Source organism: Haliotis cracherodii, unplaced genomic scaffold (assembly GCF_022045235.1).
Source record: "Haliotis cracherodii isolate W230 unplaced genomic scaffold, xgHalCrac1.p SCAF_11, whole genome shotgun sequence".
Lineage (NCBI taxonomy): Eukaryota > Metazoa > Mollusca > Gastropoda > Lepetellida > Haliotidae > Haliotis > Haliotis cracherodii.
This window is the reverse complement of record NW_027266266.1, coordinates 31,094,700-31,108,248: the sequence shown is the minus strand read 5'-3', so window position 1 is coordinate 31,108,248 and position 13,549 is coordinate 31,094,700. Positions and strand designations below refer to the sequence as shown.

General features: G+C 39.5%; 1 protein-coding gene and 1 pseudogene across 1 annotated transcript in view; one reads left to right on the top strand and one right to left on the bottom strand.

The window, feature by feature from the left end:
* Nucleotides 1-13,549, top strand: part of LOC139455020 (serine-rich adhesin for platelets-like) — a 342,468-nt gene that overhangs the window by 71,891 nt on the left and 257,028 nt on the right. The window lies entirely within an intron of this gene.
* Nucleotides 3,363-6,549, bottom strand: LOC139455972 (amine oxidase [copper-containing] 3-like; annotated as a pseudogene).

Here is a 13,549-nt window from a genome sequence, read left to right as displayed (position 1 = left end):
TGAGGCGATGTGTGTTTAATTCCATATATTTTACTTCAAAGCATGTTATCACAATAAATTGAGTCAGGTATAGGATAAGTTGGAGTAGAGGCTAATTTCTATTGTAAACTTGTTTTAACATTTCACAATTATTGGTCTTTGCAAGTTATCAATCCAAGTTTAATTTCCTTTATTTTACCAAGGTAAAAAAAAAATAAGGTGTCATTTTCGTCAAGTAATAATCGCCGTTTTCGCTTTCGGCGAGTATTTCGCCAGTCAGTGCTGTTTTGCTAAGGTGTCTTTTCAGCTATAACCCGCTTATTGCACATTATTAGTTTCAATTTATATTTATAATCATTTTAACCACTGTAATAAGTAAAAAATGAAATAAAAGTATATAGAAAATAAACAAGCACTTGTTAAAAAATGTGCATCCGCAGGCAATATTTATAAGATAATCCTGCATGTAGCTGTGGCCATCACACTGAAGATGCACTTCACCTCTTTCTCATATGTCCAAATTACAATGATTTAAGACAGAATATGTACTATTATGTTAAGGGATATGATCTATATTCAATTCTATTGAATCCTGAAAGGACGTCAAAAATAAACTTAGACATTCTTAAATCAGTAGAAGATTACATTTCAGCTATCCAATAGGTTTTGTGATTGTACATAGCATCTTAAATTTATAATACTATTCCTTGCTGTATATTGCAGTACACTATTACTACTAAAAATGCGACCTGACAGCGCCGACAACGTAGTTTCTATAATAAGAACATGTATATAATTGTATTCCTTGACTGTACTTTTGTCATATCATATTGTATTCTAATTCTGGAGCGGTATTCAAATAAGTTTTTGCTTGTTTACCCATCCAGTTCACATATAAATATGTTTAATACAATATTTAGTAAACAAATAATTTAAACTCATGCAACAACATAGCGTGTGGAGACGATAGACCACTGAAAAGAGCATATATATGCACATCCAATGACCCCTGACATCACAAGGCATTGTTTTGCCAGTGTGTCAGGCAACAGAATACTACGAATTACATCACAGGGTACTGTGACCTGTTTGAAAAGTTAGGTACTGTATTCTAAAGGTAGGCCCAAAATTCTAGACAATCCAGTGATTGATATTGTGAACATCAATCCACACTGTTAGACGGTCACTGTCAGATGCCATGAACCAGGTCACTGAGCCTGATCACCTGATCTATTAGGTTATCTCTTATGGGTGAGGCTAAAACGGCACCTCAGCAAAATGTCAGTGATTTCTCCGACGAAAACAGCACCTTGATTTGGCAAAAAGGGCTACTAATTGTTGTCTGTTATCTGGAGAGACATGTTGATTCCTGGCCGAAATATATATAAATGAAATTTCTATAAAATTACCATTTATTTCCTACTTACTAAAATAAATATGACATATATAGTATACCTGTTGTCCAGTTTCTTGACATTTTCGCCAGACTCAGGTTCAGCTTGACATTGAGCTAATCTGAGTAAAAAAACTTCAAAGCATGTGATCTTTCAATGATAAGTTTAGTTGCACCTCCCAATCAGAATCATGAGTAAATTTGAGCAGAGGCTAATTTCTAATGTAAACTATTTTTAGGTGACTAACATTTAACAATTATTTGTGTTTGCAAGTTTAATTGCATTTATTTTACTTCAAAGAAATCAAAGCATATTATATTTTCACAATAAGTTTAGTTGCATCTCCAAATCAGAGTCGGCAAGTAGATGCTAGTTTTTAATGTAAACCTTTTTGAACATTTCTCAGTTATTTGTGTTTACAAGTGACCATGAAAACTTAATTTCATGTATTCAGGCATATTCAGACCCAAGGTAAAAAAAATAACAAGGTGCTGTTTTCACCAGGCAATAGTAGGCGAGGTACTATTTCCCTTTATAGTATAACCCTCTCTTACAACTAGCATAGGTTGATGGGGACCAATTCCAACCCAGAATCCCCAAATGAGTGGGCATGGTTTTACGCTGTTTTTAGCAATACCACAGCAAGGGACGCCTGACATAGACTTCACACATTGTACCCATGACAAGAATCGAACCTTGGTCTTCAGCACTTCAACCACTAGGCTACCCCACCGCCAAAATTCCCAACATGATAAAGTTGTCATCACGGTATTCTTCAACAAGTTCAAGTGAAAATATTCATACCTTTCAAATGTCTTATCTTCCACTTCACAATGTTCACTGTTGCAAAACTCCTGTCATTTAATTTGTTCTTGATTATTCACACCTGCAAAAGTAAGTTTAGTCGGTACGGTATGAACTAAAAAAATGAGTCACTATATAGTATCTAGATAAAGGAATATAAGTAAGCAAACATATTTCTACATCATATACATTAGCAAGGATTAACATAAGTTAGGTAGATTGCTTATCCTACAAAAATTAAATCACACATTTACTAACATATATCAAACAGAATAAGTGGCTTACAGAAGATAAATAACTTTAATACGTGATCAATATTATTAACATATTCCTTACCTGAATCAGAGACCATATAACAGTCTATGTTTTATGGTCTCTGTCTGAATATGTCACGTCTTCAGCTCACTGCAATCGAGGTTGTGAAACATTTCTGCTGTAGGAATATTTCTATTTGATAGTGATTCATGAACACATGCTCATGATACAGTCAGAATCGTACAAACGATATTTGCTATGGAAAGGGTTTTATCGCTTTTAATCATATTTTCCACTCTAACACATGCTTCGATATTTTGATTCATATGTTTAAGTATGGGAAACGTTTTATCATGAATACTTCTAAATACAGGGTTGCAAGTACAATAAAGATAGCTACACAGATAAACGGAAATCAGACGACACACACAGTAAACTACGTTTATAACGAACACGCTTATAACGAACTGATCTCTTTAATGAACTTATTTTTAGTTCCGGTCATTTGTTGTATGTATGCTGTATATATGCTTATAACAAATTACGGTTATAAAGAAATAAAATTAGTGGTCCCTTTGAGTTTTCTATAACCGTAGTACACTGTATTAGATAAAAATACACACGAAATATTCTGTGAAAAGGTATATGTTATTCTGCATACATCATACTATATTTCACGAAGATGAAAGCACAAAAGCCGAGTACAGAGCAAAGTTACATTTCTAGCATGGTTGCATGGCAGTCATGTTAAAAGTTGTGTCAGAGGTTTTCGAAGAAAATAGTGGTTCTGGGATCATTCTTACACAATTTCAGCTTTATAAACCATATGATATAAGAGGAGATTTTGACAATGATACATGACGGCAGACTAATGGTAAGATGGGTTTTATGAAGGTCAGACGACAGACCATGCGTCACTAGTACTTTTCTTTACAGGCGAGCAAATGATGGATTAACGAGGGATATGACTTCCGATAATCTAACTGCCATGAGTATAATAACGAAAGCAACTGTAGATTTGTTAGTTACAAAAGTAGCAGTCTCTTGTCTTCTTCTCAACACAGGATTTCGGAGAAGGCGGCCTCTCAGTGAAAGAGTGATCTCTCGTATCCAAGAACTGGGGCATGTCAAAAGTTGACGTTCTGTCAAAATAGTTCCAGGGTTTTAAGGTAAAGCTTGACTTCGCCCCAATAGTTATCGGGAAATCTTCAGCTGTCGGTATGTGCAGAAAGCCAACTACCAGCCACGTGACCAAATCCGTATTGTTGATTGGTTCGTTGTTTATGAAGTTCTCAATGGAGCCCATCGGGTCAGCCAATCGGTTAAGGTCATATGTTCCAGAGATGAATCGCTCTGTATCATTGTGTTTGGTGACAATGCAGTGGTACTTTGTGTAAGATGAAGCCTTCATTACTGGATGTGTATCAGGTAGGACCTGTACTGCCATGGTTTCAGGAACAATTCTGTACCCTCTTTTCACTCCCCACCTGTTTTTGTTCTCACTTGTGACCGTCCAAAATTCCAGATTGATCATGTCGATTTTCAGACCAGATTCCGTTGCTAGGGTTTCCCATTCCACATACCTTGTTTCATTATACAGGAAATAAGGAGGTTTCTCGTTGACATTGGCTTGTGTCTTCAAGGCTCCCAGTACATCCCCAGCTTTCCACTTAATAATGTCAAAGTTGTTGTTGGTGCCAAGAATGTCCATATCGACCTTGAAACCAAACGTATGATCGTGGAGTGCACCGTGTGTATATGTTCCGATTTTATACCCAAATGCATCAGTGGATTTCGATTGTCCAGCACGTACATCATCCTCATCCCAAAAGCTCGAATGAATATACCCAGACGCAGCTGCTTCTATTTTAAGGGACCCATCTAAGAAAAATCGAAAATCAAAAGAATAGTCATAGTTACCAATAGGATATGCAAACCTAACAACAAGATAATTGTTAGCCAAACCAGCAGCGAACATGCCCTTTCGTCTCCACAGAGAATCTTCGCCGACTGTTTCAAATACACATATGGCTTTAGCTGTTATGGGAGTCTGACTATAACCGGAAAACCATGATGCATCGACGAGGGTGGAATGGAAAGGACAATCAACTATGAGAATGACATCCTGGACCTCTCCCAGGCCGAAAGTACCATCCAGATAGATTGTATTTGCTCCCGAAGTCATCTGATGCGTAGGTTAATGTTGCTTCGTTGAGGGAATTCTCATAAACAATCCTTTCTCCCTTAAATTTAACATTATAGATACTTGGGCCACGGAACTGGCTATTGCCAACAACAAATTCCCAGTCCATCCATTTCACCGTGTGGTCATGGATTGTAAATCGAGGACCAGATGGAGGATATGACCTTGGTGGAGGTCTGTCAGAGTAGTCCCTCGGTTTATCATTGTTTTGTTTTGGATAAGAGGTTGAAAACAGTGATTGGTGGAAACCTCTTGGCAGGGCAAATTTTCTGAGTGTTCCGTTGTTGTAGGCAGAAAGTAGAGCTTGGGCTGTGGGGAAAGGTCCTTGGTCTAAATAGTAAAAGCTGTGTGTGTACCAGGTGTTAGTATTCACTCCTGGATTGTGAACAGTTCCCGTGAGCGGTAAAAAGTTTAAATCTCGCCCGCGACCCAAGCCGTCTGTCGTCAAACCCAACACAAACCGTGTTTCCCTTTCATTTGGCTCAAGACCTGGGGGAGCTTGTGCATGGAAGTCAATTCCTCCGTCAGGGGTATATCCCCCGTCAAAACTCTCCTGAAGTAAGGGGCGTAGTGTGGTCATTGCGAGAAAGACTTGTTCAGCGATTCCTTCAAATTCAATGCCATCTCTGGGTCGACTATTGTAAGGGAGTTCTCCATCTCTGTACATAGCCTGAGCTGTCATCGCACCACCAAGAGGTCCGACCCTGTATTCCATCAAGTCTGGAACAGCTCTGTTGCCTCTGTGAACGTGGACATCTGCGTATCTGCCTGGATTGGGACCGCCTTTATCGAGGTGGTTGAGTGCCTGTGATTTATATGGAGCGTAGAGAGATATGCCATAGATGTAGCTATCCTTCAGAGTAGGTTTTCCATCTGACACGGAAATAAGACCTTGAGTTTTCATGAAATTTTTGATAATGTTCATTTCTTCTTGAGACAGCAGTTCAAATGGCCCCTTGTCTTCAGATCTACTTGATCTGGTCGGTGCGTTGTCTGCAGGGCAGGTTGGAATGGATGTTTTGTTCGATGAAGGTTGAACAGGAGCTGTTGCCATTACTTGAACTGGAGCAGGAGTGGTCATTACATTGCATTGGGAATCACCCATGGGGTTCACAGCATAGATTCCAATAATAATTCCAGTTACCAAACCAATGGCGAAAATAATGACACCTGATATCTGGTGGCACAGAGTGCTCTTGAATGTTGATACTGACACTTGTAACTCGGAAACCACTGGTCCGATTTCGACTACAATTTGTGTGTGTTTGTAGAGTGGGATCGTCTAGATTATTATTGTGATCACATTGTCCTATTGTAATCGTTCGATTTATTATTAGGGCTCTATGCCCTGGGACACCCTTGTACACGTCAATTGCGCAGCGGCGTCTCTATTTGACGGCATTGGTACAAAGAATCCATTTGAGGATTCGAATATGAACAAGGACTGGAATGGGTTCAGAACACCCAAGAATGCCCTGGCTCCCAACAATTTTGTCAAAACGGACTAATGACATATCAAGTAATAAATTACACTATAGCATACTCATCTGCAATGCATTTATAAAGTGGATTCAAATTGACTGGAACTAAATGATTTATGAGGGGCGCTCGGGTAGCCTAGTGGTTAAAGTGTTCGCTCGTCACGCCGAAAACCCAGGTTCGATTCCTGACATGGGTACAATGTGTAAAGCCCATTTCTGGTGTCCCCCGCCGTGATATTGCTGGAATATTGCTAAAAGCGGTGTGAAACCATACTCACTCACTCACTCACTATTGGCATGAGATGTTTTTGGGCCCATGGCTCTGAAACCGCTATTCCGATTACTTTTACACTCTACATGTGCCTGCTGCTTTAGGTGCTTGACATCTTTTGTTCTTTAACTTTGGCCATTGGCCACGTGGTTTGGTAGCCATTTTGGATTTTGGGTTTTCACAGTGTGTTTTGGGTACACAGGTCTTCAAAAGCATACAACTCTGAATCCAACACAAACTTTCTGAGATGTTTCCGTACATAACACATCAAACATTGATATATTTGATGGGATAGTTATTAGTTGCGGCCATTACTTACTTACTTACTTTAGAGATTTAACATGCGCTTTCCGAATGATGCGTATTTCGCACACGGGCCCGGCCAGGCCATTTAATGTGTTTCCGAAAGGGGCGAAAGTGGTCTGTGCAACCCAAGAGGGAGGGTTAGGGGTTGCTTATATAGAATTTGGGAATTTTGAGATTTGGAATAGATGCCGATGGGGTTGAGGATGAGAACTAAGGGAGCTGGGTATGGTGGATGTTTGTTTGTTTATGTGATTTTGATTTGGTAGGTCATTGTGTTTTTAGATGCGTTTTATTCGTTCCGTTTTTATTAAGAATACGCCTAAGGCCTTGAAGTTTTCTAGTTTATTTTGTGGGTTTAGTATTGCTTCTAGAGTGAGAGCCTTGTGGCCATACTTGATTTTGATTTTGATACCCCCGGCGTACCATCAACTCATCAAAGGCCCCAATCAGCCATAATCCCGTTGTTTATATAACTGGCTTCATCCTTTGTTTCTGTCACTGACTTCACCGACGATTGTCATCAATACCCTTGTGTATACATAACAGGCTTCTCTACTCCAGTATAACAATATCTACTCTGCTGCATAAACATTGCCTCCTACTTGTATAGATACTTGTCAACCACATCACTTGCTTGATAACGGTGATAGAACCTAAACCGAAACGTCACTCTTAATTGTAATAAAGAAGTTGTTCATCCATAAATTCTTATCCTCACTTAGTACTCCAACTTCTAAATGCCTATCAAAGAAGAAGTCAGTGAAATATCAAATTATAAATTACATCATACAATACTCTTATGCACTGTATTATAAAGCGGAATCGAGTAGGCTGAAACCGAATGACTCGGTAATTCTCGAAATCATAGAGCCCGACATCGCTGCCCGCAGCTATATTTATTATTATTATTATTTATTATTCCGCCGTTTTTTGTTCCAGAGATAGCAGTTTAACCACTGGCTCGATTTTGTTCAAATTTTGTGTGTGTGTGTGCAAGTTGTTAGGTACCAGATACCACAAAAATTCCAAGGCCGTATGCCCTTTGGCCAAGGGCAGATAACTGAAAAAACAAGTATTTTTTGAAGATATATTTCGACTTATTGCTCCGCAACCGATTGTCCGATTACTTTCAAACTTTACACATGTCTGCTGCTTCAGGTGCTTAACATTTCATGTTCTTTGATCTTGGTCATTGGTCACGTGGTTTGGCAGCCATATTGGATTCAAAGTTTTTACAGGGTTTTGGGGGTACCTGTCTTCAAATCCTATCTCCTCTGAATCCAATCCATGAAATGCATCCAAACTTTCTCCATACATATCACATCAAACTTTGTTAGCCGATTTTGGATATCTTTTTTAGTTGCTGCCATATTGGATTCAAGGTTTTCACAGGTTTTTGGGGGTACCTGTCTTCAAATACTATCTCCTCTGAATCCACTGCATGAAATTCTTTCAAACTTTCTGAGAATTGTCTCCATACATAACACACCAAACTCTGTTAGCTGTTTTTGGATATCTGTCTTAGTGACGGCTCTGTTTGATTTTGATGATTTCTTTCACCGATTTTTTCCTTTATATAAAGATCACATCTTGTAAGGTTCTCCACAGAAACTATTGAAAGTTTACATGAAGTTAGTGTGCCATATGTACCTCATCTTTTGTTCTTGGTTGCATGCTAAAAGTGACACCGCCTGGTGGTAATATTGACAAAATACCGAAAACATCGCTCAGAAAACTCAGGATTATTTCCCTTTGACCGTCAAGTGTCTTTTTCAGTATGTATACTACCCTTGAAGATGAGGGTTAGAATTGGTCTTCAGCAACCCATGCTTGTCTCAAGAGGCGATTATCGGGATTCGAACATTTTCTCAGTGGTAAATGGGTTTAGAACACTCTGGTTAACTCTGGCACACACCAATTTCGTAGTGGTGATGTCCTGCAAACGGTGACTATCTTTTGACGGAGTTGGTACAAGCAAACCCTTTGAGGAATCGAACATGAGGATTTGAGGTCGGAAATGGGTTAAGAACACACTGGGACATATGTGGGGATGTCTCACAAGCGGTTCATTACATTTAACGGCGTTGGTACAGGCAAACCATTTGAGGATTCGAACATGGTCGAAGTCAAACATGGGTTAAGAACACACTGGGACACACGTGATGTCTGACAAGCGGTTCATTACATTTGACGGCGTTGGTACAGGCAAACCATTTGAGGATTCGAACATGGTCGAAGTCAAACATGGGTTAAGAACGCACTGGGACACACGTGGTGATGTCTGACAAGCGGTTCATTACATTTGACGGCATTGGTACAAGCAAACCATTTGAGGATTCGAACATGGTCGAAGTCAAACATGGGTTAAGAATGCACTGGGACACATGTGGTGATGTCTGACAAGCGGTTCATTACATTTGATGGCGTTGGTACAAGCAAACCATTTGAGGATTCGAACATGGTCGAAGTCTAACATGGGTTAAGAACACACTGGGACAAACGTGGTGATGTCTGACAAGCGGTTCATTACATTTGATGGCGTTGGTACAGGCAAACCATTTGAGGATTCGAACATGGACGAGGTCGGAAACAGGTTTAGCACTTTATCTCAGCAATACAACATAAACCCTGACGAACTCAGAATGCTCATCCATTTGACTGGAGCTCAACTGACAAAGAAGTTACAGTCTGGTTCAGAGTCACCAAGCCGAAAAGCTGAAGAGTCCCAGTGCTATCGTTCGATTTAATATTATTATTATTCCGCTGATTTTTGTACCAGAGCTAGCACAATAACCACTGCCTCGATTCCATTAAAATTTTGTATGTGTATCCAGATACTTACGTACCAGATACCACACAAATGCCAAGGCCATAGGCCCAAAGACCAAGGGCAGATAACTGAAAAATAAGCAATTTTAAAAGCTATATTTTGCCCTATTGCTTCGCAACCGCTTGTCCAATTACTTTCAAACTTTAGATGTGTCTGCTGCTTTGGGTGCTTGACATTTGATGTTCTTTGACTTTGGTCATTGGTAACGTGGTTTGGCAGCCATATTGGATTCAAGGTTTTCACATTGTCTATTGGGTACCTGTCTTTAAATGCATACTCCTCTAAATCCATGGCATAAAATGTTTTCACACTTTCTGAGAATGGTCTCCATACATAGCACATTGAACACTGTTAGCTGATTTTGGATATCTTTTAAATCGACGGAGCTATTAGATTTTGATTTTGATCATTTTTTTCACCGAAACTTTACTTTAAAGATCATATGTTGTAAGGTTCCCCACAGAAACTATTGAAAGTTTTCATGAAGTTAGTGTGCCATATGCATCTTATTGTTTTGTTCTTGGTTGCATGCTAAAAGTAACACCTTTGGTGGTAATATTTGATTAATATTTGGGACACCCCTGGAACACGCCAATTTTGTTGTGGCGATTTCCGGTGACTATTTTGTTACGGAATTGGTACAAGCAAACCCTTAATGGATTCGAACATGTCCGAGGTCGGAAATGGGGTAAGAACAGACTTGGACACCCCGGCACACGACAATTTCGTAGCGGCGATACCCTACAAGTGGTGCCTACATTTGAGGGATTTGGTACAAGGAAACCCTTTGAGGATTCGAACATGGACGTTTGTGCACAGTATACCTTGGAGCCCCCCATTGCTGCTTTGCAGCTATATTTATTATTATTATTATTATTATTATTATTATTGCTCCAAACCGAAAGGCATGTACATATAGTGTATCTGCTTCCCCACTACACACGGGGATCGGTAAATGGCGTGCACTGGTTCGTGAGTCACGGTAATGGTATAGCGAGACAGCGGTATCACTATAGAGGAAATTGAGCGACTGGCACCAGGCGATGCATTCAGTAAACTGATTTGTTGCCCAGGTCCTGTATTGACTGTGTGGCCCCATCCTGCTCTCAGTCGATACATACTGTCAGCGACAACTGTAGTGCAATTGGTATGGATAACGACTTCTTTGTTTACCGTAAAGGCGACATTCATATATTCAGCGTTAAGAAGTGAGTGAGTGAGTGAGTTTGGTTTAGCGCCGCTTTTAACAATATTCCAGTTATATCACAGCGTGTCAGCTGAATGTGGGAGGAAAGCCCAAAGTGATGCAGGTCTCAGACGTTTACCACTTCGGTGAAACCCGCGAGCACGGGTTTGGTGCTGACAAACCTAGAAACATAATCGGGGCGAACCGGGATTCGAAGCCACAAACATAGGTTTCTGGCGTGCCCAAGGAATGCAACTCTGCACAGCGAATCGCGGCGCCTTAGCCGACTGGGCCACCAGTGCCCCCTCAGCGTTAAGTTAACAAAGAATTGCGCATGCATATTATCGGACTCAAAGCGTGTCAACTTGCCTCAGACCAATAAGTAAATGTCAGCCGTGTGCATATTGGAGCATGAGCCACGCCAGCGCTATAGCGAGACAAGGGTAGCGCTAGGGGGCGCTTATTAAACTGTTGGTAGCGGGCTCATCCTAGAGCCGCATACACGGGGAACTACAGTCAAAACATTACCTGACGGCCTTTGTTATTGTTTTTTCCCCGTGAGTACCCGGATGATAGAGCAGAAACCTAGACTAGTTCGCAACCTGTGCTGCGCAATTCGTAAGCGCATTTGTCACTTTTTCAGATAGTATAAGGTTGTATGGTCACATTGATCAACAAAATGAAATACAGTTTTGGAAATAATAAGGAAAAGTAGGTATCTTTGTGGGTAGCATCGGTAATGGTAACGAAGTTTTGATAAGTCACTTTGCTTGGTAATTGTGCGATTTTCGTTTAGACTATTTTGACTTGCAACACAAAGTAAATATTTCTCCTGAGCATTGCTTATTTTATCGTGTTTATATTTTTACAGTCAAAATGTGCAAAATTTTCACTTAGGAAGTTTATTAAACGCCTGAATATTCAGTTATGTTTTCCAATTGACTGAAAAATATGTCCATCTGTATTATTATGACAACGAATTCCAAACATTTTTATGTTTAATATCACACCAAGAGACTGAAAATGTTACGATAAAAAGTACATTTCCATATTGTTTGGCTTCTAATCCTACATGATAATCTATTGTGATGTTTTTAGGCCCTATTGATCGTCTTAATCAATTTTGGTCAATCTGTTAAAGAAATGGACAGTTTTTTTTTAGTCAAAATGACTGAAATATTTACACATTTTATTAATTGCCTGAGAGAACCACATTTTACAAATTGACTGTAATATACAAAGGAAAAGACTTGTGAAAACAACGTTTATCGCGCATCGAAGAATTTCCCAACCCAGACGTAGAGGAACAAGAATGAATCTGTCCATTGCTACTGCAAATGAAGGAAAACAAGGTGCGAATATCATAATTACAACCAAACAAATTTATGTGTATAATTTTAGGCAGCTTCCTTGTTCGAGGAATGTATCGTGAATATCCACACAAAGGAACAATATCCCAAACGTCTGCAGCTGTACAAAGAAACTTATTCGATGTCACGTGTCTCTGTAACAATCAAATATTTTAAAATATATGTGTATCGTTTCGGGATATTATAACCCATGTTCGTTTCTCAACTGATCACTTAGATTGTTTCAGGTGTTTCACATAGGTGTCAAGTCTCAAAGGTCGGCTGAGAAAGCCCACGTGACAACTATTTTCATAACGTCCACGGTTCCTAAAAAAGTCCATTGAGTTAGATAAGAATTAGCAATTAATCAACGTATTATCGGTAAACCCTTTGAACAAAGTATGTTGTTTTTACATCGGCACTTCACGCCGTGATATGAGTGTATTCCCTTTGTTTTAGTAAACATAGACATGTAAACACTCAATTTTGACATATCCACCGTGCAAGATAACAGTGATTAATCAATCAATGTATTTTCTGTTAATCCTTTGATGACTACGAACGATCCGCTGATTTACAAAAAAAGTAAATCAACTGATCATTTATCTCTTGCTGGGCTGCCACGTGCATATTACAAAACACACATTTCACCTCACTTCAAACCTGGATCTAGATAGAATAATTACCCCAGACACAATAATTGCCAAATTGGAACCTTCGTCAGGTATTCTCAGTGGTGCTACCACTAATTATACCTGTAATAAATTCATTCACTGAGCATCAAGTGAATGACGACAAATACACAATTAAGTGTATACCAGAAAACGTGGATGACAACAAGGTAGTAGAAATCGTATTATGGACGCAATCCGAAAATGTCTTCACTGCATTGATACTATTACAATCTGGGGTATTTCCAAATGATGAGCTCCGCCGTTCTTTTTGTCTGTTTTGTTTAGGCTGAAGAAATTAATTAACATGCGCCCTTTGTCGAAATCTTTATAGATCACGGTTAACCAATCAGTGTTCAAAAATGGGTAAAACAAATGTTAACTCCAAGTTTATTTTGCTGTCCTTGCAGACGGTAGCCCAGTCTCTTGTCACGCACGGGGAAAAAACAATAACAAAGGCAAAAAACAGTCCCGGGGAATTGCTTTAGATCAGTGCCCCTTTATGGTAATAACAGACTGGCAATCCGTTCACTTGGTGTTTAGACGGGAGCAAGGTGACATGGTGTGCGCATACGCGAATTTCTGTAGTTAGTTTCTGTATGGCTTTTCTACAGAAGTAGTACTCCCTGTCAGCGGAAAGAACGCAGTTTAGCGCACTTGCATGACGGATCCATCCAATTGTGGGTAAAACGCATATTACAGAACCAGGCACTTTGTACAACAGAATGTATGGGGATTATTAACGTTTTGAGCAGGGTTTAATGCAGGAATTTGCATGTAAAAATAGGTAACACCTTTCAATCATACTCGGATCATACTC